Source organism: Cydia splendana, chromosome 13 (assembly GCF_910591565.1).
Source record: "Cydia splendana chromosome 13, ilCydSple1.2, whole genome shotgun sequence".
NCBI lineage: Eukaryota > Metazoa > Arthropoda > Insecta > Lepidoptera > Tortricidae > Cydia > Cydia splendana.
The window spans coordinates 20,467,790-20,492,895 of NC_085972.1; the positions used below are offsets into that span (position 1 = coordinate 20,467,790).

Genomic DNA, 25,106 nt, shown 5'->3' on the forward strand with positions numbered 1-25,106 from the left:
TTAGTGACTTTTGCTTGTCACCCGACGATATATGATATGTGTCGCCAGTTCAACCATAGCGCATAGAACAGAAAGTCTTTTTAAACGCAGCGTCTGAACCGCCGAGTGCATCATGCCCTAAGAGGATCAATACGGATCGGTGCGATGATGACGGCATCTTTCGGTCAGATGCTATCCTGTCGCGACAAGACTCCTCTGCACTTGATGCCAATACCTAGGGTTACCACACAGACTTTACAAAGGAGTCATCAAGCTGGGCACGGGTGTTTTCTTATTGTCCAAGAGAATTTGAGACCAACGCAGATCTAGGAATGTAGACATTTCTTCGCAAATATAACCCTTTGAACACCGAGAACCCTAAAAAGACGTAATATTTAATAAGTCATGCCCGTGGCGCCAAGAATGCTTATAAGTGTGGCATACGTTACACGTTGTCAAGGTAACCTTCAATGTTTTCAGTACGGTTTATATTTGCGTGAGTATGATGTTCGGGTTTCACAGATGGCGTTCAAAAGGTTAAGAATGACTCACGCTTTAACCAGCCCGGGTCCGGGCCGACGCATCCAATGATTTATTTTACATAGAAAACAAAGTATGGATCGGTCTGACATACGGACCCGTCCGTTCTAGCTTCTTTAATGCAAGTTTACCGAAAAGCTAGTTGTTAACATCAAAATAATGATATTCTGTAGGTACATAAGTTCCGAAAAACTCATGGTACGAGCATAGGAGCCAGGGTTTGAGCCCTCAAATTCCTCTCCATTTTGTACTTTGTCCCAGTGACAATAGTATGAAGCGACTTTCTTATTAATTGCCACTGTGACGAGGTACGAAATGGGGCGGAAATTTAATTATTTATTTGACTGTACGAGATACGATATAATATGAACTAACATGACTAAAGTATCCTCTTGTCAAGTTGTCACTAAGTATCAAAGGAAGAGTAATTGCTTCGTTTTTTCGCAATAATCGTAAACTTCCATTTGGAGTGTAAAGTGGTTTCCGATAACCAATTAGACACCTACAAATTGTGCGTCTCTGTAAATATTTGAACAACTGTTTCGCCTGTGACTCGTCACATGGAAGGTCGTCGGTTTGGTTCCGGTTGAGGCTATTTTTCTACAACTTGTAAACCAAGGGTAATGTTGTGACGAGGCTTTTACTGTTTAAAACAAATATTCAAACATTTCAAACCAATGAGAAAGGGTAGAAATAACAATATAACTAGAGTAATGAAAAACACAATAAAAGCTAAGCTTAATAGCATCAATGGCAGATGTTTCTGCTTGATGCAAAATTAATTGAATTGTATAAGTGTATTGTAAAAAGTATTTACTAAAATAAATTAATTGTACTCAAATACGATTCATCGAGTAATAGTTTCAAATACACTTACATTATGTACTTTGATGTCTTTGAACCCCGTGAATTTCAAAAACCCTTACTTAGTGGCGCTCTGCAAATGTTAAGGTTCGGTTTAGGTCTATTAGATTTAGACTTTCGAAAACCTGTCCCGTGAAAGGATCTGTTTGGGGCCTAAATCGGAAACTGAAGCATACATTAACAATTCGCGCCAATAAACAGGGGCTATTGTGCTATTCCCTACAGTTTGAGTAGATCCCTATAGTAGGCAATTATTAGTAGGTATTAAAATGATAGATTGTGATGCCTATTATGGAGGTGGAAAGCCCTGGCGCAGCGCATCGCGTCACCGCCGGTTCTGCGGCGCGGCGCGTGGGCGAGGATACCGACACCGATCACTTGAAAGCGCATTATTACTAATGCACTAGCTGCTAATATAACACAACTAGTGATGTGATCATACCAAGGAAAGGATGGACTAAGTGAGAGATGAAGTAAATCGTAACACGATGAGTGACGGAGATATGGAAGAAAACAACAAGATGCAAAAGGGGAAAGGACAAGCAAATGATGTGATTTATTTATTTATTATTTATTCAAACATTATTGCACAAATACATGAAAGTACAAATGGTGGACTTAATGACAGAAGGCATTCTCTAACAAACAACCATGGGCTAAACCAAATGATTGAATTGTTGTACGGTCATTTAATGTATATGTACCTACAGTTAATAGAGTAAAATTAAAACGATTGGTTTATTGTTAGATTGATTAAATAGTGAAAGATATACTTATTCTTAGGAATAAGTACCTACTTCCTGGTCCTATGAATACTGGAATCGGTACTTATGGAGACGACGTAGGTGTGTTGAATATAGATTATAGTCAGGATAAGAAATCACATATTTAGCTGTCGCTTAGGTTTCTTAGGGCCACTTGTACCATCCCACTAACCCGAGGTTAAGCGGTTAAACCGTTAACTTAGTGTCAAATTGTACTGGTAACCATGGTAACTCCAGGTTTAACCGGTTAACCCGGGGTTAGTGGAATGGTGCAAGTGGCGCTTAATGAATAACATACAGTAACAGTAAAAGTTTGATTCAAAATTTCAGCACATCACTAAGCACAACGACGCTGCAACCTTCTAACCGGTAATCTACAATTGTGGAAATAGATAACTTGCTTGAGATATGATGACATTATAAGCAATACAAGTGGAAATTAGAATGATTATGATGATCGGGAAAGGACTAGTATGTAATATTTAATGTTTTTGTTATTAGATGATCCTGCAATCCAAAAACAGTTTGCTAAAAGCTCTTAAAAAAGGCGACTCCGGTTATTAAATGCTTTAAGCTTAGGGTAGACGATCAAGTCCTTGTCACTGTCCCAGTATATTTAACATATTTAAACTTCCGTCAAAGTGATAACATGGGATATCATCTATTATAGGCACTAGCACCTTCGAGTACTGAGACGTTTACCTTAACTACCTCGCTTTTAGCTCGTCACCGGCAATGGGATAACCGCCTACAGGCTATAGAGGATAGAAAGCCTTGTGGCTTTCTTGTGTAATTGAGTGTGGTGTTCTGTCCGTGTCCTGTCCTGTCTGAGATCGGCATTTGTCGCGTAAGGCCTGTCTACCGAACATGGCCAGGCCATTCCTGCCGTACAGACGTAACGTAATGAGCGCTAGACATTTTTTAACGTAAAATTTTCTTTAACACGGTGCGTTAGGAGATACATTAGTACCTACTTTCCGAATCTCAACTTGATTTTACTTGACTTGCAGGGCATCGTATTTATATAACCTCGATAGGGCGAAATCCTCCCTTCAAAGCCCAACCTCATTAAGACGAAGTAATCAACGATTCCCTTCACGTCTATCCAGTAAATTTTTACCTAATCTTGAAAAATTAAATTGGACTTCTACAACTCAACAAAATAGGCGTATTGTCTTTTTACCTCTATTTCTTGAAGTTATTCATTAACAAACCTCTATAACTCGAAAAAGACAATAAGTAACGTAAAGACAATAATAAACTATACACGTTTACACCTCTCTAATGACTCTAATACATATAGAATACAAAAAAAAATACTAATCTTATTTAATAAAGACACTACATAATTTTCGATCAATTATTTATAATGAATCTACTTGTAATGAGGCGTGTAATGATAATTTTGTAGATAAATATAATTATACTAGTTAACAAGGAATGTTTACAAACGCTTACCGAGCGCTGCCGTTAGCAAACCAACATAAGGATCAAGAAGCGGATATTTGAGCTCCATTGATAACTGGTTTATTTTATAATAAAGAAACCCAAAACTTAAAATAAATAAACTTATAAATAATAAATGCTTAGAGTCCGTCTACGCTGACTTTGTGCCGACTTGATAAAACAAAGTGAGGTAATGTCCTTATAAACGTAATATTCTCATAGAAATTTGGCATGGCATTCAGAGTTGCACTTAGACGCCTTCATCAGTAACTGGCCGGAAAAAGCACAACAACGGGAATTGTGAAAATTAAGGGGAGAGGCCTTTGCCCAGCAGTGGGATACTGTAACGGGCTAAGAAAAGAAAATGCAGAGTTAGCTTGGTCCGACCCTATTGAATTAAAGGTTTGGTATTTTCACCGCGAGATTAGTACCTAACAACTGCGCATTTTTCGGTGTTATAAGCTTACATATAAATAGGTAGTAAGAGTCTGGTATGGCATGGTGACGCGCTGTGTATAAAATTATAAAAGCCTTAAAAAATCAACGTGTGAATAATAAAAGCGGTTGACGGTTGCGTTGATGACGACACGATGTAGAAAAACCGCGAACCTACGCCAATACCTACAGCTTTAATAACTTGGGTGGTATGTAAATAACTGACTAATCTCTTTAAGTGTTGTGGTCTGTGTTATGCTATTAGTTATAAGTAGGTATAGTTATAAATGCTACATGTCCCTAAGGTCGATTCTAATTTAAGAAATTGTAATGGTTTTGATCTTGTTGTGATACGACCTTCTTCTTCTCTCGTGTCGAGGTTTCCCTAAACAGTGGATACCCAGATAGCAACGGTGCTGACAGCCCGGACCGTGGCATCTCTCAGGTCAAATTCAGAGCAGGGAGTGCGGGCACGCGGGGCAGGGCTAATATAACCGCGAAAATCGAAGTTCGCAAATTGCGGGCATCTTTCTCTGTCACTCTAATTATGCCTTAATTGGAGTAAAAGAGAAAGATCCCCGCAATTTGCGAATTTTGGTTTTCTCGGTAGGCCACTTTGACGACCGTCTTGGTGAATGGTGCGCATCTCACACTACGCGTCTTACTTTGCATTTCGCATGCACCAATCAGCGTGAGCGATCTTCAAGGTCGTATCAAAACCACTTCACTATCTAAATACCTATTTCCTACGAGAAGGCTACCCTATGTTAGTCGACTGTTCCAAGCGTGCGATTATTAACATTTTTTTTTGTGATATAGAAGGCAAACGCACAACCGAATTGCTTGCTAGTAAGCAATTACCGCCGCCTAAGGACACGTGCAACACCAGAGGGGTTGCAAGTGCGTTGCCGGAATTTAAGATGGGAGTACGCTTTTTTCATGAAAGTTTGAAGGTCGCAAACACTGCAGCCGACAGTTCTCTCCACAGTTTAGCTATGCGAGGCAGGAAATTTCTGGAAAAAACGTACACTTGAGGACTGCCAACCATCTACGTGGTAATTATTCATTAATCCGATAATAATATAAAATATGCCGTATCTTTATGAAACCTTCCGCCGATCTCAATTCTCAAGTAACGCTACAGGAAAAGTATATCGTCTTATGAATAAAAAATCAATAGCATGTTTCCGCAAAACATGGCTGGTTATAATAAAGCCTACGCTGCGTGGGAGCACAGACAAATGCAATAATGACTGACTCAGTTAAGTCTGCTTGTGGACCGTCAATACCGACTGGGGTATTGGAAAATGAGAGACAATTATTTATATACTTTGCTAAATGGATATAGTTGTCCTTTTTGAAGGAAATTAAAGAAGGTTAAAAAAGCCGCCTTTAAGAGCCTTACATGCGAGTTTTCATATTCGATTGAACTATCGTTTGAAAATGTTTCTGCAGAGTTGATAAACGGGTATTTTTTACGGTTAACTATATATATCGCATTTTAGGTCCATGCTAGCATTCTCCATTCAGAACCAGCTTAACACAAACAATATGTAAACAAGTCTCCCGCTACTTTTCGTGCAAAAAATAAATAAATTATCTTATCGGCAAACTCAGCAAATAAACAATGAAGCATATAATTTAGGAATGCTCCAACGCCGGTGAGTCAGCGGTGCGGCGCGCCGTTATCAGAGACAGAAGTGTTGTGTAAATATTAATTAAATGTATACCGTCTTAAAGAGAAATTGAAAGAAGACGACTATTAGAAGACCGAGGAATGGTGTTCTTCATCGATGGATAAAAGAAAAGATATCGACTTCTAAGCCAGGAGCATAATATACTGTAATTTACATAAATACATATTTACCTACATAGAAAATATTCATAACAAGGACGTATGGAACAAGTTATATCATAAATACAAAAATAAATGGCATTAAGACCACGTAATCCAAGTTGTGAGGAATATGAGGAATGCAAGAATAAACTAAGACAATGAGAATACGTTTGCATAATATATTTTTGATACGTTGGCTTAAAAAAGATGTAGGTATGTGAACTCGATCGAACAAACCATAACCTGATTTGTTACCCTCTCTAGAAACACCTAAAGAGTATACAGGGTGTCACTAGCCATTGGTCAAACCCGAAATGGACATAATATGTATTAGGGTATTTAGAACCAGTATACAATAGTACATTATTGTCGAGGCTCGGAAGTAGCTACTTGCAGGCTGAGGATTCGTTTTAAACGGACGACCTTGGGAGTCCGTTTAATTGAATCCGAAGCCAGCAAGTAGCCTTCCAGCCGAGTCATATATAGTGCTTTTCTCAAAAATGGTGCAAGAAATATAAATATCATAGAAATATTTTACAAAAGCAACTTTCTTACGTATATATTTTCACAGAAAAAAATAGAAACAATTGAAAAAATTAGCTTTGCCGCCTTTTTATTTTTTTAATAAAAAAATAGAAGTGTATTTTTCTGCCGAAAATACGCCAACCTATTTGAGACAGCTAAATAGTCGCGGTACTAATCATCTGTTTGGCTGTTTAATGGGCCTGTGCCTTCATTTGATATGGCCATTTCAACTTTTAAAAAGTTTGGAACTCGACAAATAATGGAATTTGTATGCAACATTGCAGTCCCAAAATCGAGACTGCAATGTTTTTAACTTTTTAATTTTTGACTGACCATAAACTACGCGCTTCGCAACCTATTTTTTAAACGGCAAAGTCGACTTTGCCGTCCATTTTTGAGAAAAGTATCATAACAATCGGTGTAGCGGTTACGAAGAAATTAACAAATTACGATTTTTTTACTTTGGAGCAACCTGTATGTGTTAGTAATAAATAGGTAGTATAAAACCTTCTTCGACCGTTTTGATAATCTTTTTTATTTATGACATTAATAAGATTCTAACTTTTGACAAATGTCATCATTGTCGCACATTTTCAAACAAATAGTCAAAAGCACTGCCAATGATTATTAGAGTACATGTTTCTTTTTGTTGTCGATTAATGGAAATAACTTTTGTTTGATAATTTATTTTTTATCTTTTGTTCTAATTAAAAAAATATTACGGTTAGAGCATTTCTGAGAAGTAACCCTACGTGGGATTTCAGGGTTTGTCCAATGGCTAAGGTCACCCTGTATAGCGCCGTTCGCAAGCATGCCGACATTCTGGAGAAATACTCCAATGACACATAAAATTACATGAATAGAATAGAATACGAAAAGTCATATAGGTACTTACACTTGACTATACAATATACTCACATTGACGAATCGGCGAAACGAATCGAGTGAAACCACAACAAAACTTAAATCATACCTATAAGGGCTTCTATTCTATTCTATTCTATTCTACTTAATTACAAAAGAGCCTAGCTTCAGGCACTAAGGTAGGTAAAAAATAGGTAAAAAAGCAGTGCAGTGCTGTTGGATTATACGCAGAGTTTTGCGGGGAACTGTTTTACTCGTACTCTAACTAATGATCATAATTATCAACCTTTTATCGCCCACTGCTGAGCATAAGCCTCTCTTCTAGTACGCCACTTGTCCCGCTCCTGAGTCAATCTCAGCCAGAAGTGACCCGCAATCTAAACTAAACTCTAACTAAACCTTTTGATAACTAAAGAAAAAATAACAAATTTTGTTAAAAACATATTTCTCTAAAATGACATCAGACGTGTATCAAACGTAACTTCCAAGAATCCTAAGTATTAAGACATCTTGTCCGATGTATCTCTAACACCTTGTGTGTGCCTTATGCGATAGCCTATCAAAAACATTACAAAAGACGCTGGCGCCGTACGCATGCAACGCGCAACGCAGCGCCGATAACGCACGCGCGGCGTATAGTGCGCGACAATAGTTGTTAGTTGGCCATATATTTTTTATAGTCCAATTTATTGTGATAAATTGTTCATTTTGTATGTCTATGAGCAATTAAAATGTGGGCATCCTATTTTGCATGCCAAATATTTATTTACCAATATTTGACTTGCAAAATATGATAGGTATGGCAAAAACAAATTAATTCCAATTACCTATCTTTCCAAGAAAAGGGAAGCACTAATGAGTGGCGATATATTTTTTGAAATTCTAGTATAAACATAAACAACAACAACAGTTTAAAAAGCGTAACATATTAGGTAGTAACCAATGATAAAAAGCTTATGCGTGTTTAGAAACCAAATGTAGTTATGCCATTTCAATGTAATACGTAGTTAACTATACTGTTTGCACAATGCACGTGACTATCTTTTCATCGCTATATCTTGTTCATCTTTCTTCCTGTTACGCGCAATTGTAGATAAATGTAAATAAACATTGGAGTTAATATACTTAGTTAGTGTAATCATGGCATTAATAAACAATATTACATTCAAAAAGAAAACAGGTTGCTTTGTACGGATGTTTTATAGAAACTGACTATTTTTATTGATTTCGTGTGTATTATGTAAATTTTTTGCACTGGTGTGATTTTTATACAACTGGCGCAGACAAAACGGACGGAAGGTGGTTGACATATGGTTGACATTTCTCATCGACTGATTTACAAGTTTCGTTAATTTGATTTTAATCTCTCCCAAGCAAGCAGTATTCAACTTCGTGTTTCATCAGCTCGTGACAATCGTAAATATCATAGTCTGGTTCACATAATTAAATAGTAAAGTTATCACATTTAATTCTCGGTTTAAACTGGGACATGGGCTATTTAGGCCAAGATCACAAAGTGATTCATCGAAGAAAGTAATCTGAATTGACATCGTAACACACACCTCACGTCAACACACGTCACACTCGTCAACAGCCGTCACGGCACGTCAAATACCGCTCGCGCGCTCTACGGTTTTCACGGGCTATTACACTGATAGTTGTGGTTACTGATGATGAGTTGGTGTGGGAGGTCGATTGATACAGCTGTTAATAATGTTGATTAATTAATTTGTCTGCTTCATAAGTTAGTTAAGGATTTGTATTGGCTTGTATGACTTGTCGTTTGGGGGCTTAACTGATCAAGAAGTAGGCTAGTTTGTTAGGTTGTTATGGGTTTCTAATAGATACCTACATTAGAGTTACACCAAGCTATGTTAGCAGCGATTGTAATAGCTCAGACTGTGCAATCTATCTATATAATATAATAATATTATATATAATACCTTTAAATGAGCAATTCTTGTTTATTTATTTATATGTATGTTATTTCGGGGATCTCGGAAATGGCTCTAACAATTTCGATGAAATTTGCTATATTGGGGTTTTCGGGGGCGATAAATCGATATATGTAGCTAGGTCGTATCTCTGGGAAAATGCGCATCTTTGAGTTTTTATATATTTTCCGAGCAAAGCTCGGTCTACCAGATATTATTATTTTAAACGTCAAACTTCTATGAAATTGAAATTATGATGTTTAAATATCTACGAGAGAAACGTAGACTTTTTTTTGTGATTTTTGTCGACAGCGAGCTAAGATTTAAATACCTATACTTAATGTAACTAAACCAATATTAAATTTCTCTAAATATTCTCCCCGATTGCACCTTAAAGCGTTTTTACTTTTTTTTTGTATAAATTGATTTTATATAAACCATTGCTAACCCATTTTAATGAGATACCTAATGAGTCAGAGATTTGGCTCATCGGTTAATAAGTTAAACATAATGTATGTCTTAATATCTTATAAGATAACATACATCTAGGTTCAGACTTGCCACTTAAAAGCGTTTAAAGAGTTCTTTTATTTCCCCGCCGCGCCGGTTCACATAACTCCGCTTTTGGCTCGCTGCACTCTTCTATTCTTTTATTTCATTGTATGTATTCGTATTTTGTCGTTTTTGACGTCATCTCTGTCTTTAGGAAACTGTTGGACACAGTCACTTATAAATTAACCAACATCTATCTCTCTTCAAAGCGCGAAAATATAATACTTACGCCTACAGTTTTGCAAATAAGGTTGTATCAGATAGATTTACGTGCTCTGTCAGATGACTGGCGAAGTTCAAGTTTGTAAAGTCTTATGAATCACCAGAATTCAATATTAATGTAGGTAACTCACATAACATTCTCAAGAAACAAAGATTTAGGTCACGAGCCGTATAAAAATTATGAATAACTAAAGAGGGTAGGTACACATTGTTTTGAAGTTTAGTCACAGAGTCGTCGAACTCTGTCTGTTGAACTAGGGCCTACCTGGGATCCAGGTCCAATTGTACAAATATGGGATTACATTACAACAGGGGGAACAAAGCTGCAGTGGAATGCAAACAATTGAGAGCAAACACAAACAGCGAGCGTCTCCCGACATACCTTCGGGCTTCGTCACCCAATTCAAAGAATGAAAACAATATCAATGTCATGACTATTTAAGAAACAATCCTTTAGGTACGTACTATTACATACTCTCATTTTTCATAGAATAAAAGGAGATTCATGTTAAATATAGTAGGTAGGTAATAATATACCTACAAATGACATTCCATAAGGAATTAAAGTTTGCCAGTTCGGATTATGTAACACTTAATTCAATAACATGTACCTAAATAAAGTTGGATTCTTATACGTATGAAAAATTTGCTATTGTGTGAATCTACATCTTGTACTTAGTGGTATTATGAAGGTAAAGATTATACCATAATAAAATTAACATTGTTTATAATTGGTACTCAAGCAAGGAGACCTATTGTTTGTTCTGGATGCGATAGGTCTACAACATAAGACCTTTAGGTAAATGTCAATCCAATTACAATAATAAACTTCCTTGCGCAGTCTCTTGGCTTGTAACCTGTATATCCTACATCCCAGCAACTAACACTATTCAAATTTTAATAAGCTGTATCAACGTATCAAAGAATCAAGCCTTATTTTTATGCGCAAACACGTTTAAAAAGTTTTGAATGAGTAACGACAGTAACGTCGCGCTCAGCTGACCAACCGTCTTATTTACTTTACACCTAAGATGTAATAAGACTCACCTGTCTGCTAGCCCGTTACCATTTAAATTCCACTTCACTTTTCGTTTTCACCTTATGTTAATGTATTGTTAAGCTCACAAGCGTGTTAGTAGTGTTATCGCGTTCGGGTCGTGTCGGAGCGTGCGGCGTCCGAGCGAGGTGCGCGCGGACTGCCTGCGCGAGCGCCGGCTCCTCAACCCTCCGTGACCCGCAGCCTGTGCCTTAAAGGCTGGTTTACACTACGATCTGCTCTGTTACATAGTGAAGCACGCATTCGGTTTAGTTAGTGTGTATTGGTATTATGTATAATATAAGCCAGTTGGTCTCACACGCATAGAAGCGATAACACCTCTGTCCATAATATAGACAGAGGCGTTTTTGATTCTATAGCCCTCAAATGATTCATTTGACTCCAATTATTTGGGGGAATAATGTATTGATGAAGAAGGAATGGTTGCTTTCTGGCTTTCTATACCCAAACGGTCTGAAAATTTAAACATATCTGTTGTTACATTTACATACCTTATTAAGACATGACGACACATGGCATATATGTAGGTAAGATATGTCCTATACTCAAGTTGCTCGACACGTTAATGCCCAATATTTGACACCCTGCCGTCACCTCTATTGTTAATGACATAAGTTTACAAGATGACGGGCAGGGGAACCGACACTTCGTTTTCTATGACAGGTGACCGGAGATCACGTGACGCTTTCTATAGAAAAGAAGTGTCGGATGCCTCGGCCCGGACCGGGGCCGTTCTAACGTGAATCATCCTTAAAGATGACATGTACCTACTAGGGCAGTGACGATCACTCGAACCGCACGGACGTCTACCTTAATCGTTTTTTTTTACACTTTACTTATCGGTAAGTATTTGCTTGATAAGTCCACTCAGGTAGGTTAATGAACAAAAATTAAGGTCACTCCACTCAAACACTTCTCACAGGTAGGTTGTACAAATTTCGTAAGACTTTGAAAAATGTATATGTAACTGTGTAATAGTGTGTAAGCAGGTCAAATAGCTAACAGGTGACGGAAAAGGTATTCAGTGAAACCTGGTTAATTGGGAAACCTCAATAATTGCAACCAAAGGTCAGAAAATCAGAATATAAGATTGTGAAACTACTTGAAATGGTTATTACTTTTTTCCACCTCCATCGCAATCTCTGTTAAACCAACACACCTATACAGGTTGGCCAAAAAATAAGTGCATTTCCGTTGCCAGGGAGGTTTTGGGATTATACTGAGCAACTTTTACTATGGGATCAACCCCGAAATTGCGAAATATTATTTTTTCGCGATTTCGGGGTTGGTCCCATAGTAAAGATTGCTCAGTATAATCCCAAAACCTCCCTGGCTTATTTTTTGGCCACCCTGTATAAATGAGACAAGGATTGATAACAATTGAACCTGGATATTTGGGACCGTAAAACCACCCAAAACTGTCCAGTACTGCAACTATGGTCCACAAGGTCAATATTTAAGTAATTAAGTAATTAAGTATCGATACTAATGTTGTTTTTGGCTATGTATGAGTGTTTATTTCCATTTGTAATTATATAACTATTTATTTATTTAAACTTTATTGCACAAAAGAAAACTTATCGTACAAAAGGCGGACTTAATGCCAAAAAGCTTTCTCTACCAGTAACTATTTTGCCTTACAACTTAAAATCAAATATAAGTCACACCTGAACGAAGAGTTAAATTTGGACCATAGCTGGGAGCTTTTGGTTGGACTATACCAGCCATTCTCTAAGTGTGTTCCGCGGAACCCTAGGGTTCCGCGACACCCCTGCAGGGGTTCCGCAAGAATTTAGAACACTATGCTTTAGTCGCCTCGAAAAATTTTACTATGCAAAAAAACACTTCTAAAAACTATTGTTTTATTGTAGGGTTCCATCAAGTATTTCGCTTTCCAAAAGGGTTCCGTCAAAAAAAAAGATTGAGAACTGCTGAACTATACTATAGTTGGGAGGTTTTACGGTACCTACGACCTGCTTGAATGGAAAACCTGGTTAATTGACACAAAATTGCCGGCGGTCCCTTGAAATTTAAATTAGGTATCGGTGTCATTGTAATAATATGCTTTGTAACTTTGATTTGTATTAAAATCTTTAAAAATTAAACCCCACTTAGAGAGGACATTTCATTAAGTCAATAAGTATAAAGATACAATCCCATATAAGCCACATTCCGGATCCACTCTCCTCTCCACTAATTAGTCTAAGTGCATTATTTATTTAGATGAGATAACTCGGCTCTTTACCAGTTACTTTTTATGAATATGATTACGAATGAAATGGATATCGCGTGTTCTTAGACTCGGATTCGGAAATAAAATAGAATACCAATTTGATTATGGTAAATATTTGTATGTCGCGTTACATAGTTACGTTACGTAGTTTGTGAAATATGTAGTTAATTATGAATAACATATCTAAGACAACATACGTAATTACGTATCTAACCAATTCATACTGTTGGATTGGATCGTTCTGACATTTCGAAATGTAAATTTTGCTTTTAAATTAGGTACCTACTTATGAAACAAATTTGAAATTCACCAGATTATGTGTTTTATTTATTTTGTATTTATTGGTAAAACAAATAATGAGTATAACGCAGGACATGGATGTATTGATATAAAAAGAAACTGATATCATATTTAACTTGTCTGAATACGCCCTCAGAGCGGCGCTGCTCTGGCGCAATGGTAATATCACCACGAATTATGGCATATCTCCTGATATTACAGCCTCCTAAAATAATATCTTGAGTATTAGTACTTACCGCTTTTCTAATGCAATTTTTTTTTCCACTGAGTTTAACTACATTTTAACTGATTTCAAAATGTCGATGGAGTAGTAGCAGGAAACAAAAAAAAAAACATTTATTTCGGAAATGGAAAATTTCGTTTCCCATAAAAAATATGAGTAGATTCCGATTTTTTTCTATGTGGAAATTCCGCAATTTTAGAAATTTTCCGACGGAACATCAGTAGTTGGTTAGTGGCTAAATTAGAATCAGCTTCTAATAATTAGTGCGATAGTATCACGGCCAGATAAAGTGGTCAGGCAGACAATAGTCGCCGAAACAGCTTGCACAATTGACAATGCTATTGTCCGGGGCACCGCTGCCGGATCTTGGACATTAAGTAACTTCGCGACTTAAAATCGGTTTGCAATTAAATGCAATTAAACCGAAGACAACCTAAAACTGCGGACCTAAAACAATAGGTAGTACCTAAATAACAATGGTAGTTCGACAAACACTAAACTAAAACTTTAAAATGTGTCGGGATGTGATCGGGATGACAGATGCAACAAAAAGGGTTTTATTATTGGTTTTATTTAACTTGCGTTGCGATGTATGTGACTATGTTTGTACGGGATGGTAGGGTCAAATCGAGCGAAATAAATAGTTTAATTGAAAAATATAAAAACGAGTAGAATCGCGGAAACCAAAGCCATTTAGTACCCATAGTCACGATCACATTGAAATAAATGAGAGTAAATTCTCAGTTACAAGTATAAGTGTATGCAAATGCTGGATATTAAGCGGTTTTTTACATACTTATTGTATACGATTAGTACCAAAATAGGAGTCATCAAGTGCACATACATTCCAAGAACTGTTTACAAGTTGGTCTGCTCTGTTCCCGATGCTCACAGAACCATCGTCTCAACACTTAACTCGTATGAATGTGATATGTGATGTAAAAGTATTGTAAATACGTGATAAAGACACAGAGTAGGTAATAGAACTTAGGTAAGCATAGACTGTAGGGTCACGATTTCACGAATCATAGTGTCCTACCCTAACGCATGAGGCGTTCTCTTTTTTCGTGGCTGACTCCAATGGAATAGGCTATTAGCACCATTCTGAGGTGGGACTAATATTTCGTGACCACAATCATGTCTTGTCTAAAATGTTTTTTTTTTCATAACAAGTGCTCGGAACAGTCTCGAACCGATTGAGCGATATATGTTTATTTATTTAAACTTTATTGTTATTGCACAAAGATATACAATTATGCACAAATGGAGGATTTAATGCCAAAAGGTATTCTCTGCCAGTCAACCATAGGGCCTGAAACACTAAAAGATGGTGCAAGGAGGACAAACGACATTTAAAGATACATAAAAATACCTATGGCGTAAATCCTCGTAACTCTGTCTTGACGGGACTGGTTTTTTTTTCTCTCTTTTTTTTTAGAACTTGTCACCGAGGTGAACATGTCGCTCCATAAAAAACATCAAATTGTTAGTATAGGTATTCTTACAAAATTATAGTAAAAAAAGTTGCCTATTGGTAGGTATTCAATTTCTGACCTGCTTCAGGATGCTACGGAGAAATGTTTGTAATTGTTTGTGAGGAGATGCATGAAACATAAGCATTGTAAATAACTATAAAGTGACACACCCCGCACTTGACCGAATTCTTTACAAGAAGGATCACCTTCTTTGTAACTGTCAACTATTCCATACATTTCTATGACGACACTCATTTTATTAGTGATACATTTTATGTATAGCATTTAGCACAGTTTATAATAACCGCGCTTCTTATGATTAAATACTTGTTTGTGTTCGAGGAAAATGCATATGATTGTTTAAATCTAGAAGGTTCGCTTGTGAGTCAACAACATAATTACTATTTCATTGACAATATTGTACTATATTTATGTTCCTGTCCAAGGCCTTCGAGCCATATAGGTACATGTCGCAAGATTGATAACCTAGTTTCTGAACAACTTAATCCTGCAAAAGTTTTATCTGAATCTCAAAAGTGCAAAACTCGTAAATATTGTTTATATTGAGAGGACAACCTTGGTGTTTAACACCTTATTTGGACAGATGAGGTTTTAGAACTTGCGGTATGAGTCATCGTGAGTCCCTCGCGTTTTAAACTGTTTAAAACCTGTTTTGAGGCAAGACCTAAAGTCCTGTCTGCGATACGCTTAAATGGATCGCTTTGCTGTATTTGGTTAGGTTTTTACTTAAATCTAAATTTTGATGGCTTGAAACTTGGAACCTAAAATACTAAGTATGGTGAGATAAAAATAAATTAATCAACTTAAATCGGGGTCCTCAAAATATTTTTTTTTTACTATTAGCATTTAATTTAGTCTTTAATATCTTTAAGTATCTCTAACTGATTATTTTCCCTACAAGTGTCCACCTTCCTCCATAGTTCCTCTTATCCCACCTGACCTTAGTTGTAAGTTGTATTGTATGTTGTCAGTTCACCTGTCCAACGAAACAACCGTGCACAATGGAACTTTATGATATTATTAAAACACGATATTGCCAGACTTTAGGAGATAACATAGCAGTCTCCTGTTTAGGTTGGCCAGAATACCCATCTAGAGTTTTATCTGTGGTATATTTTGTTAGGTTTTGATAATTCGTGCCTACCTTAACAAAATGGCTGACTTTTTTTTTTAATTTTTTCAAGTTGGTCCGAGCGCGCTGAGATTTGAGAAGATGGCGGAACAATAAATTTCCATGTTGCAGAATGTTTTGAGAACATTCTCGAGAACGTGTCCGCTTTTTGGGAATGTTCTGCAATTTGTACATTGCTACCTAAACCTCGAATGAAAAGGCTCACTACAAATGCTAACATTATTCGTCGATCCACTTAGAAACGGCGATCCGCGGCAGATTTGGAGTAAACGTATTGTAATGCAAATTAATAACGTCACCCAACGTTTGAAGCTAAAACAACGTATCTAAGTACAAACATCGTGTGAATACGTCTTTTTTGCATAGCATTGAAGGTTAGTGAATGAAGTCATACGGTGGGCGACTGCATTGGTGGGTAATATCGATTCTTTTAGGCATGTGATGTGGGCGGCTCTAGGTCTAGATGTTTAGACTATCAATATAATACTTAGATCCTACGTGTTTGGAAGAAGGTCGCACGTAGTTTCTGCAAAAAAAAAGAAATAAATATTTAAAATGTTGTGACGCTCGTTGAAGTCTAATGGACTAGTACTGTAGTTATCGTTCCAACAAACACAATATTGTACTACTCGTATGAAACACTATTCGAAATTACCTACAGGGAAGAGGTGATAATTTAAGTAATCATGGCAAACCCGTAAAAATGTTTTGTTTTTGTTCAATTTATCTGATTCTGCTGAGTGGCAATTGTTTCATTTTTGAATTTCACAATAAAATGAAAAAGTTGAATATAAAAATTTTAAATATGCACAAAATATTTTAAAGCGAATTGCTAAAACCCATTTTAAATGGAATTGTATAATTCAAAAAGTGTATATACACTTTTGCAGGGTTCCTCGAGGTTAAAATAATATATGCCTAATGTCCTTTACCTACTCTAAATCCTTCAAGTTATCATGTCAGCCTAGCATATAAGTACGCAACTTGATACCCCGCACAACCCGTCCCGCTGGTCTCACAATAGGATATGTGCCACTGTGTCATAATCTCATAATACAAGCGTCTTCACAATGTCGTCTTGGAATTTGTACATAGTGCTGTTACGCTGTACGCTATGTTGTGAAATTTAACTCAATTTCATTTTATTTTCATCGTTTAATCAGCACTAATAGTTTGCATTTATACGTCAATAGATGTAGATGTTACAATGGCGTTATGTAAAGTCAGCAAATAAAACTATTAATAGTGAAACTCGTCGGCCGATCTACTATAATAGGATATAGGTACCTATAATTTCAATGCGTAATTCAATATCTATAGTATCTTCTTTTTGGTATTTTCCGATTTTATTCTTCCATTTATGAAAATGTTTATAACTGGACTGCGACATTCAAATAATAGTCACACTGAACGAAGACATTCGAGTTAATTTTTTGAGAGCAGCGGGCTCAGCACGGTTCCATTTTTATCGACTATCACTATGCGCGTCCCTCTCGCACTTACATACTTGTTAGAACGTGACAGGCATGGTGACAAGGGATAAAAACGCGACCGTGCTAAGCCGCCAGCGGGCTCAGCACGGTTCTATTTTTATCGACTATCACTATGCGCGTCCCTTTCGCACTTACATACTTGTTAGAACGTGACAGGTATGGTGACAAGGGATAAAAACGCGACCGTGCTAAGCCGCCTGGACTATAGTTGGATTAGTTGGGTTGTTTTACGGTATCTTGTCGTAGTTAAGTAAATATGTTTTCTAACCCCATTGACCTACCAATCGTTTAAAAGTCATATCAATGCGCAGTTTAGTTACGTGGGCGACTTATTAAGTGCCGATGATAAAAATATACAAGCACTAACGTAGGTACTTCAATCGACGGGTATAATAGGATTTTATATTAAATTTTATGGACTAATCATAAAAACGATACATACCTATTAAGTTAGATTTTTAGTAGACTTAGACCACAGATAACTGATTATTACTAAAAATAAGACCGAAGAGATCCCATAAGTGTTCCGTGAACAAAGTTTTGTACGGAACTTTAAAAAGATATTATTACCTACTATAGGGTATTTGACTGTATTGAAAATAAATTATTTTAGACCATGCAAATAATAAAGCACCAGAAGATTAATAGAGAAACGTAGACATCAGTTATTTTTAGACACAATTTATGTTTTAAAACTCGTGTAAAACTGTAAAGAGTAGGTAATTTGATTGATTTGTATTTGACAGTTCGAAAAAAGGAGCTGATTTGACTAGTAGTCAAATGCCTACCCTATTATTAGTGACCATAATATTTCATTTTACAATGTTATAGATTAGAAAAAAGTACAACCTTTAAGTAATAATGACATTCATTATTGACAATGTGGTGATCTCGAGCCCGATTCAGATTTGCCAACTTGTTTCGGTTATAAACTGGTTTTGACACGACCTTGACGATCGTCTTGGTGATTGGCGAGCATCTCACATACGGCTTTCACTTCATTTCGCGTGCACCAACCAGCGTGAGTGATCTTCAAGCTCGTATCAAAATAAGATCGAAACTGTAACAAATTGTAATATCTGAATCGGGCCGTGCTAGTTAATGATTGGAATAAAATGAAATGAACGAAGGAACGGCAACATTTTTCTTGTAATTACTATATTATTACTGATAAAGCCTCGAACACAATACAAATATGTAATATATTCAGCTTTATCAGCATTAAAGCTCTATCTTTTCTGATTTTCACATATAACTACGAATAAAGACTACCTACCTACAAACCTACATATTAAGATAACTGATTAGTAAGTAGGTATTGCTCATATTCACAATAATCAAGGATAACAAGCCAAAATGACGATGTTACTTGCTAATATTGTTTACTTAGACTCCGCACCGCCCACGCCTCTCGCGTTGCTATCTGAGCGATCTGCGATCGATCATCGTGTGCGCGTGGGCACGACAGAAAACGTATTAAAAAGGCCGAAAATCTCATTGAAATCATATGGAGTTTCGTCGTTTAATTTGAAATAGTTTTTGACGGACCATAGAGCAAATCATGCGGTCTCGTAAAAGGATATTTTGACTGCATCTCATAAATTATTGAAGACGTTTATACTTAGGTAAGACGGGTTTGGTTATGAGAATAATGTTGTTAATGTTAAAGTTTATGGTTATTGCGATTTAATTGGAGCATAGATTTTGGTGTTAAATTTTTTTTTTTATATGTTAAATACATGCATTTTATTTTAAGTATTGAACAAAACTATATACATAAGTTTTGCAATAGACAAATATGAAACAAACAGGTGGCCTATCACATATATTTTTTAAAACGATATTAGATACATAGACAATGGGGACGATTCGGGAAATGAATTAGAGATTAACTAGATACGATATAGTAAAGATATGTGTCGTCCCACGAGTAAAGGTACCTTATGGCGGTTGGCGCTTATTACGCAATTATTAACGCCGCTCCAATATTATTGCGGCCGCCATAAGGTACTTACCTTTTGCCGTGGAACGTCACATATCTTTACTATTTCATATCTAGTGAATCTCTTATTCATTTCCCGAATCGAGCCGAATGATTGGACAAAGTTCACACGACTATTCACTCGTATTAAAAGTTCCAAAAAACGAACATTTTTACTTTAATAAATTGAAACGTATTTAATAACTATGAGCTCCTCATGTGAGATTTTTTGTAACACATTATTTTTACGAATTAAAAGGCGCAAATACCACCATGTAATTTCCAAGAGATTTCCGTTTCAAATTTGGACCAATCAACAGCCATCGATGAGATCAATTATCTGGACTTATAGAGAAGCACAGTTAGGATAATCGCTCGCAATTGTCCCTGTATTCTTATTAATCAGGCGTGAGCGAGGCGAATTAAAGCATAACCAGTGTAGCGATATCATAATAATTATGATAGTCTGACTTTTTAGCTCATACTACAATCCATCCCTGAAGAAAGGATAAAACTTGGTAAACTAACAAAGAATAGAGATTGAAGTTATTTATAAAATGTTCAATTGCCCCCCTTCCCCCTGTTTTTCACAGTTACTTATGTTCCAATTTGTAGTTTTTCATTATTGTGTAGAAAAATAATTCGATATCTCGGTTAATAGAGAATAGAGCCGAATTTTTTCCATTTATATATTTTTTTGGATTATATGATAGGTAACTGTAACTTTAAGATCATTTCACTTATACTGGCTGAGTTAAGCCTTCTACTTGCGGTGTTCTGTAAACGTTGAAATGACACCTCTGGATGTGACCGTATAAGGGATGCGCGCGCAGTGACGTCACGGCGCCCACGCAGGTGACATACCTGATTGTGTAGGTTCGATGCAAGTAGTATTGAGTACCTACTCATTGGCAGCGTTTCATAGATTACATTTAAATATCCATTTATGTATTCCAATTGTTTGAATATGCGTTAATTGTTTACTGGTCCTCCGAGCCGGATATAGTAAGCCATCTATGACTTTAGTCAAGTCGTAATATAAATACTGAGAAGCAAACAGTCCGTTAAACACGATGGGGAGTTTCGAAGATGCACATTACAGGAAATTACTTTTTAGCTTCAAATTACTTTTATTACAGGAAAACTTACTGAGACTAGACTAGACTGAGATGGTTGTAATGCGTAGAGTTACAATTAAATTACATAGAAGTTTGACGTTTAAAATAACACTTGCACTGCGCGGGCTATCAAAATCTCTGCAGACTTTTCTTGGTCTAAATTGTTAAAAAGTGCCATTACGTGACTACACAAAAGAGAGAAAAGGGCAGGCCACAGACTACGTGGATGGCCAACGTCTAGATTTTCCAGAAGAACATAATAGGTAGAATGTAGCCTTCCAGAATGCTTAACAGAGAAATAAATAACGCCTCAAGCAGTAATTCTCAAAAAAGTGGCATCTTAACCTGTCATCGAGTTTTTGAATTGAATGTATGTTTATTTGCTCTTTTTCATATGAAACAAAAATGTATCTAGATAAACTAAAACAATGTTTATCGAGGTCAAGTCATTATTTTCATTTAAATTTAAGACATATTTTTATAAAAAATAAAGAGTAGCACTTTTCACTGTAACCTGTCTTGTCCAAAAGCATCGCTCTTCCAGTTTTAGTTTTTTAGATTTTATAAGCACCAATTTATGTAAATAAAATATCAATGTACATTGCACGGGCCTTACATTTTTTTACAACAATTATCACGCACGAAGTTTGTCCAAGGATATTTTCACTGTAACCGCGGTATTGCATCTGACTCATACACAGAAAATTTTATTTAGGACATAACTATGGCAAAATATTAGGTAAGTATCAAGCTAACCACCGTAGGGTACCATCATGACCCAAGTGTCGTAGTTTCGTAGAGACAAGTGGTTAAAGGCAGGAATCTGGGGTTTGTAACGGAATGTTACTTTAACTTGTCTCGATTATTTTACGAATTTGGTATGGGGCCTAATGTAATAATATCATTTTAATATTGTATGAAGGTTTATTCATCTATGCTAAAAGTGAGACTTTCGTATTAGGTATTATCCGTTCAAGAGAAAAAATAAAAAATGTATTTTTCACTGTAACCTGCTTAACTTTAACCTGTGTTCAATGTATAGGTTATTGTAAGTCTTGAAAATAACTTCTTTCACCCTAAGTGGCTTAAGTTTCAAAATATGTCATAAAATCCTTGCATCGTGAAGCTTTACAAAAATTACAAACAATAAAATGTGTTTTTAATTGGGAGATCCTACTCCTCTAAGTTATGCGTTGTCTATCAGTAACTAGGCATTGACATATACCTCTGGATAAGATCAATAAGAATGGTGCATGAATGGAGCCAGCACAGCGGTGTGACACCGCTACAACGCGATTGGTTGATGAGTTCTCATCACGCGCGCGATTGGTCGCAACTATGTAGTTGCGTTAGACTGCACAATTTGCTCCAATTCGTGAGTGACACTACTGAACTAGCACTATTCTTAGTGCCCGTATGGCCAGTCCTGAGAGATATATATATATATCAATGTACTTAAGTAACGGAACTACTTAGTGTAGGTATGTATCTAGAATTACAGATGGGGTAAATGGGATCTCCTTTTCAGAAACATTAATCTCTACATGCGTTAATATAATATTGTAGCAGAGATCTTACACCCGTCACGGCCACTTCCCTAAAACAAAACAGACTAGGTTGCACTTGCCGTGGAACAATGGTGATGACGTCACAGTGACGTCACGTTGCACCAGACATGCATCGGTATGCAGCATTATAAGGCGTAGGGAATACAGCGTGTTCCACACATTACGGCCAGATATTTACAGAGTAGGTACTCCTGAGATTCCTAACCATTTGTGGTAAACAAATAAATATCGTAAAAAATAAATCGAATTTAAACTATTTTAGTGGTAGGTAATATTCAACTTTTTACTATAATTTAGGTTTAGATTTCCCAAAGCAATTTACATTTCGCTTAAACGAGAAAATTTCAGCTAATAAACTCAGGAAATCCCTGTCTCTATATCGCTTGCTTTCCTACATGCTTATAACACCAGTTTTTCTCCCTCAGTATTTCTAACATAGCGGTTCTGAACATCGTTCTATTGTATATATGTTTGTAGAGAAATATCTACATAAGGTTAATGTGGAGAAGACCGGTGGGTGGATTTCAGCACAAAAAATTTCACCATACAAAAATATTTTTTTTTTTAATGTTTAATTTAACACGATTCTAGCTGGGTAAAGTAATGGGGGGCTGTGTATTGGGGATATGTATGGTATTTATACAATCATTTGTGGCTTATATTTGAAGTTATCGCTTTCGGAAAATAAAAACGCAAGATGGTGATGACAACCATGGTATGGTAATGACTCTTTTATAGACGGTAATGACACTGCATGTACGGTAATGACGATTTGGGAACTAATTTACATATGTATTAAAAACGTATTAAAAAAACAAAAACTTTTTTTAATTGTAAGACTTTAGAACTTTAATAAACATTACAAATAACATGTTTTTGAACATAAGACTAGCTACATAAATTATTTTTAGAAAATTATAAAAAATACATTTTATTCATATAAATAAATATATAACAAGTATTTTTATTGTATAATTTTAAATAATTTATGTTCCGAAATAGGCAATTTATGTATTCATTTATTTTTTTGGGTTTTTTCAATGTTAAATCATATTAACAATATTGTACTCTTATTATCAGTTTAAACCCGCATCTTCTTTTATCTACTGCATAACTTGGTATTTATGTCATATTATAAAATTACTGGCTTACCAATGAGCTTAATTTTTATGATATATTACTTTTTGTTGATAGTTTGATTCATTGCACAAGTTTGTATTTTTGTTGTTTTATTAATTAACTTTAAAAATAGCTATAATTATTTAAATCCATATATATGTAGTTTAATAGCTAAACATTAATATATAATCAGTGTTTTATAAGTTGCAAGACCCCTACTTGTAATGCATGTCATAAGTTACAAAATGTTAGGTATTGGGTCCGGTGACTACCCAATGGTATAATTATTAATTGCTGTAATTATATACATCAATTAATATAATATTATCAAAAAACATAAAGCCATCACGATAGTGAGCCAGTACCATAGCCTATGGTCGCTTAAAACTTAATATATGTTGCTTGTTTAAATACTTTGTTTTAACACGACTAACATGCAATTACAGACTCTAAGTTGCACGATTTACATTATTAGATTATAAAAAAAAAAACATTTGTATGTTCTAAGTTCTAAATGACCTAAATTTTGCCTACTTCAGTCAAAATGTTAATTAAAAACTAAGCATCCTCTAGTGTGAAAGAAATAGTTACATCTTCTTCTACATTTATAAGGTAGACATTATATAGTGTTAGAAGACATAGAGAACGTTTTTCAAACATACAGCTTAATTTCATAATGAATTATAGCAAAATAACTAGAAAAGTTTCTGAGAACCGTCATCACCATACACATGAAATCATCACCGGTCGTCATTTTTTCCCGGTGATGATGGGTATGGTGTTGACGATTTGAGAGTTTCTTGTTTTTATTTCTAGAATACGAATAATAGTAGTTAATGTCTATGCTACACAATAAACTTCATGTAGTTTGCCATTCATTTCAGTAATTATTTCTAATATATCATTTGTAACTTTTTTAAACCAAAGCATAACGGTGATGATGCTCTGTTGTGACAAACTACGTTTTACAAATTTGTTCGTAATATTTCTCACGATTCAGTGATGTGACTTTATAGTGAAATCATTTTTGGCATTCTATACTAAAGTGAAAAATAGGGCAAGGACCTTTAGCGGTATTTCGTTGTTCATACACCGAGATAAGCTCACATTGACATTACCATGACGGTGTTGACGAATATTCGTGACAAAATTTTAAATATTTTTAAATGTACTTTCTCGGTGAAGGAATTATTGCATATTTTTTCATGTGTTAAACAACAACATGGAAAAGATATAAGTTAGAGAAAAATCGCAATCGTACGATAGGTATGCTATAATTTTCACTGCAAACAAAAAGGTTCAGATTTTTCCGGTCGACGGTGATGATTTTAGACACATAAAACATTTTATATAAAAAAAACTATTAAGTTATTGGAGATGGTAATTGAAGGAACATGAAGATAATAGTTCTTAAAAACATATAA

The 25,106-nt window shown here is 35.8% G+C and overlaps 1 protein-coding gene and 1 long non-coding RNA gene across 7 annotated transcripts in view; one reads left to right on the plus strand and one right to left on the minus strand.

Moving 5' to 3' along the window:
- The window catches only part of LOC134796317 (mucin-3A), a 103,116-nt gene extending 91,940 nt beyond the window's left edge, over positions 1–11,176 (minus strand). For 3 of the 6 annotated variants that reach the window (XM_063768402.1, XM_063768401.1, XM_063768400.1), the window contains exon 1: positions 11,010–11,174. The gene's annotated coding sequence lies outside the window, so the exon portion shown is untranslated. Of the gene's footprint in view, positions 1–11,009 lie in introns of all 6 variants that reach the window. The other 3 variants (XM_063768405.1, XM_063768404.1, XM_063768406.1) reach the window with 2 other exon arrangements.
- Positions 1–25,106, plus strand: part of LOC134796328 (uncharacterized) — a 280,891-nt gene that overhangs the window by 129,476 nt on the left and 126,309 nt on the right. The window lies entirely within an intron of this gene.